Here is a 5,238-nt window from a genome sequence, read left to right as displayed (position 1 = left end):
GGGTAGGCTGCTGTGGGTGGCCTGGGGCCAGCTGGAGCAGGACCCAGTGGCCAGAAGCTGGCTGCACATGGCCCAGAGTGCTGCCAAGCCTGGCAGATGCCTGCAGCACTCAGTACAGCACAAAAGCATAGGCCAGGCAAACACATGGTAATGTGGTACCAGGGACTAGTGCTGTGGTGCAGGCAGGATGCTGTGAATGGCCTGGGTCCACTGCTGGGAGACATAGTGGCCAGAGGCTGGCTGCAGGTGGCCCAGGGCCCCAGCATCCCCTTAAGCTTTTAAGGGCCTGGGGCTGGGACAGGCAAAGAACCACCCCAGCCCTGGGGCTGAAGAAGCTCCCAGCCCTGGGGCTAAACTGCAGGTCACCCTCTGGTGGTGGGGCTCACCAGGAGCAAATCTGCTTTGGGTCAGCATCTACATATGTGTTACTGTGCAGTAACTAATCAATAGTTAATTTTCTCCTTGTATTTGCTTGTAGCAAATTAACTCATGAATAGGCCAAATTACTAGACCTGTGTGAATAGGGAAGTATTTGATTTCAAATTTGGATTAGGCCAATTCAGAGGACAGTGAGTGATTCAATTTGGAGATTCGGATCACTATCCTGAATCAATTCGGTCAAATCTGCTGCGGAAGATTTGGCGCTGATTCGGGGAGATTCAATGATTTGGATTGACTGGGGAGAGGCAGGCACAGTCAGGTGGCTGTAGGTTCTCCCGCAGCTCCTCCACTGAGCCTGCTTCTCCCTGGGTGGGGGGAGCTGCAGGAGAAGCCCCCATGGCTGCACTGCCCAGACCCATTCCCTGCCCAGCTCCAGCATCCCAGCACTTTAAAAAAAAAAAAAAGCCCCACACTTACCAGATGCAGGAGCAGCGATTGGGGCCTCTGGGCACTGGTGGCAGAGCCCCCACCAGGCAGCGTGGGGCAGAGCCCCACGACACAGCACAGGGCAGTGGGGCAGTGGGAATTGCCTCCCCCATCTGGCACCCGTGCAGCAACTGCCTCATGGCGTAGGTGTAGTGTGGCTCAGCAGGGCAATGCATGCTGTTTGGGAGTAGGGGCCACTGGGGCTGAGCGGTGTTGGGCTCTGGGTGATACATGGAGCTGCTCCAGCTCCCAGGTGAATTGAACAGGGAGCTAGGAAATTGAACAGGGGGCTGGAAATCAAGCTGCTCAATTCCTCAGCTCTTCGTTCAATTCCTCAGCCTGCTTGGCCCTAGCTCCCACCTTGCTGAGCCACGCTGCACCTGTGCCATGGGGCAGCTGCCATGGGGGGCGATCCCTGCTGCCCTGTGCTGCATGGGGTGGCTCTGCCACTGGTGCCCAGAGGCCCCAGTTACTGCTGCCAGAGCTGGTGGGTGCAGGGCTTTTTTTTTTTTTAAGTGCCAGGAGGCTGGGGCTGGGCGGAGGATGGGGGCTTCTCCTGCAAATTCCCCGGCTGTGCATGCCTTTGCCTTGGTGGGGGGAGCCATGGGGGCTCTGTCCTGCTGCCACTTGCCCAGCCAATGTTGGAGGTAGGGCACGCTGCAGGCATGGCTCGCTCTGGGCAACAGCAGGGCATAGCCTCTGCTTCCAGTGCTGCTGTGCCCACATCCCACACCTTCTGTCCCCCTCCCTGAATAACACACCTCCCACCCCAGCTGGGCAGCTGGTCCCAGCCCCAGCCCCAGCCTCTCCCTCTCCAGGCCTCTTCCCTCCACCCACCCCAACCCCAACAGACTTGCCAGCTGGAGGCAGCTGTCAGCTGCCTGTTTAGTCTATGGCTGAATCTCCAAATTGACCAAATCTTTTTCCCAAGCTTTTCCGAATCAATTCAGATGCTTCAAATCAATTTGGAGCTTTTACTTGGTCTCCCAATTTGATTTGGATTAGGAGATTTGGTCCCAGAATCGAGCCAAATCTCTTCCAAATCGAGTCAGTTGCTGAAGCTTCACACAGCCCTACAAATTAATGCACATCTAGATGGTGTACACATGTAGATGGTGATGCTTACTACACAGTTATTGGGTCTACTGCACTGTAAAGTATCTCATGTAGATGAGATTTTGCTTGATTCACGAAAGCAGTTATATGACTTCATTATGTAGCAATATGCATCTGACTATGAGCTTGCAATTCCTGAGTTCAAATTACAGCCCTTGAAGGCTGCCTCTGTGACCTTGCACAAGTCACTAAACTATCCTCATCCCCCCTGAAATGAGAATAACTTCCTCGCAGGAGCGTTGAGAAGATGGGTTATTGTTTAAAGTGGTTAAGAGCTATGTTAGATACCACACAAGCATTAGTGATACTGATATTGTAGCTGATAGCAAGGAAGGAACCACATCTCTCAAAAGAAGCCACCAAAAACAAAACAGATACTATTCTCCCATCAGGCGAAAGGCTTCACATAGTTCAGTGTTCACTGGGTGTTTAAACCCAGTCTACACTACAGTTTTTTCTAGATATTTCTGTTAGTGAGGCCTATGAACAAGTGAGATTTATGACTGACATAGCTATGTTGACAGAAGCTCCTAGTGCTTATACTGTTGTAAGAGCAAAAATGCCCTTTCGTGAGTGTAACAGGGCACTCAGGTGCCTGCTACTTGAAAAGCAGGACTATTGGCTCAGGTGCTGGTTGCTAGGGGCACCCAGGAGGAGCTAAGGGCCCACACCTGGTGAGTCAGCTGACCAGAAGGGGCAGGGCTGACTACTATAAAGCACAGACTGGAGGCCGAGAGTGCTCTGTCAGCTGGCAGCCAGAGAGAAGGAGTGCTGCCTAACTAAGCAGAAGAGAAAGGCCTGAATGTGAACAGTTGCTTGTACTAATGAAGGATGGAGCACCCACAGAGGGTGACTCAAAGGAGGTTACCCAAGCGGTTTAGTTTTATATTATATCCCAGGGGCTTGTGTTGTTGTTTTGTTGTTGTGGTAACACCGGAGGACTGGGTGAAGCTATTAGGGGTTGGGGGAGGCTTCATAGGGCCTCCACAGTAGTGTGGGGACCCCGGTGCCAGAGAGGGCACAGCATTCAGGGGTGCACTGACACCAGCCCCGAAAAGGGGAGCGAAGAATCAGAGGTCAGGTAAGGCTGAGGCTTCCTGAGCCCTGCAGGGGGTTCGAGACCCTGAGTAGGAGATTTGGGGCCAGGCATGGCTATAGCCACCTGAGCCTCAAGGCGGTGGTAGCCCCAGAGAGGGGGCAGCGTGAGAAGCCCCAGAGAGTGCTGGTGGGGCGCAGGCTGTGAGACAAGTCAGAGTGCTGGTGGGGCACGGAGAGTGAAATCAACCAAACAACGTCCAGTACATCTGCAAGGCTTGGGGTGTGGTACAGGGGTGGTTGGAGCCATGCATAGCCCATAAGGCTGGAGTGCACTGAGTCACCCAAAATAGCACAGGGACTGAGATACTTCAGAGAACCATGTCCAAGGGGACAAAAGGCAGCCTCCCTTATACATAGTTGACATCAAAGATGTGGCAGGTGAGATGTGAGGGTGCTTTAAAACTGACTTGGCATGGTAGGGGGCACTAGGGGAGATCACGGCCACCCCTAGGAGTCCGTGCTGTTGCAATGACTATGACCTCTTTGCTCATGGAAGTAACCATAGACTTAGCCTCTGTGTTCATGGGCCCTAGAGAAAAGAAAGCATAGACTTACTATCAGTTACAATACCACTGTGACCAGTACTTGTATGGTGTATAACATGAACAATTGAAAACAAAAAAAGAATCATTTTGTATCAACTGAAATGTATTTTTGGACCCCACATAAACCATGTCATTTCAGTTCCAGTTTACTTAGCTCTTTTTAAAAAATTTAGGTCAGTTTATAAACAAAAATATTTTTGAATGGAAAAGAGGGAACATTTAATTCTGAAGATAGCTGAATGAAATATTTACACTTTTCTTAGTTTTGTTCTGCTATCTGGGCTGAAACTGTATGCCAAATTCAATCTGAATTCATAAATAGTTTAAATTGCTCTAAAACATTATCTCAAATTTATTATTTGCCAAAATGATTTCACTCTACCCTGTTATGACGATCCAAGAGAAGTCCGTAAGTAAAATATTCTTTCCTAAAAGTAATGCACAAACAGGTTTCATAGTTTCATAGTAGCTAGGGTCAAGAGGGACTTGAACAGAACATCTAGCCTGACCCCCTGCCACAGGCAGGAATGAATGCTGGGTTCACAAGACCCCAGACAGGTCTCCTCTTGAATTTGCCCAAGGTAGGGGCAAGGACCACTTCCCTGGGAAGGTGGTCCCTGATTTTGGCCACCCTAACTGTACAAAATTGCCTTCTGATCTCTGACCTAAACCTATTTTCCATCAGCTTATTACCATTGTTCCTTGTCACCCCAGGTGGTACTGGGGAGAAAAGGGCTCTACCTATTTGCTGTTGATCTCCCCTGATGAGTTTGTAGGCAGCCACCAGGTCCCCCTCAGCCTCCTCTTGCTGAGGCTGAACAGGTTCAGGTCCCTCAGCCTCTCCTCATAGGGCAGGGGTTCTTAACCATTTTTGTGCCATGGACCCCTTTGGCAGTCTAGTGAAGCCTATGGACCCCTTCTCAGAATAATGAGCGTCTGTAGACAGGAAGACTGCGATTATGTGTGATCTAGCGGCGGGTCTAATAACTATTGTAATTTCAAAGTAGTGATGAGCGTAAACAATATTTTGAGATATCTGCAACAACTGTGATGTGATATGAAAATATCTGTGATTTCTATTGGTGACAGTCACAGGTACTGCTAATACTACTGTGGTTTGTTGCCTACATTCATAATTGAAGGAAATGCTAAATTTCAGTTAGAGGTTGGTGAAAATAAAGATGTAATTTTTTCCCATCCAAGTTCATGGTCCCCCTGAAATCTATCCACAGACCCCTTGGGGGTCTGTGGACCCCAGGTTAAGAACCCCTGTCATAGGGCCTGTCCTGCTGCCCTCTCACCAAGCAGGCGGCCCTCCTCTGAACCCTCTCCAGGCTGGCCACGTCCTGTTTAAAGTGCAGCGCCCAGTACTGGACACATTACTCCAACTGCGGCCTGACCAAAGTCGCATAGAGGGGGAGGATCACCTCTCTAGACCAGCTTGAGATGCACCTTTGGATGCATGACAAGGTATGGCTGGCCTTGCTGGCTTCAGTCTGGCATTGGCGGCTCATGTTCATCTTGGAGTCAATAAGGACTCCAAGATCCCTTTCCGCCTCTGTGCTTTCAAGAGGGGAACTCCCCAGCCTGTATGTATGCTGTGGATTCCTTC

The sequence above is a fragment of the Gavialis gangeticus genome, unplaced genomic scaffold (assembly GCF_001723915.1).
Source record: "Gavialis gangeticus isolate Ggan-Ray unplaced genomic scaffold, GavGan_comp1, whole genome shotgun sequence".
In the NCBI taxonomy this organism is placed as follows: Eukaryota; Metazoa; Chordata; order Crocodylia; family Gavialidae; genus Gavialis; species Gavialis gangeticus.
This window is presented reverse-complemented; position numbering follows the sequence as displayed.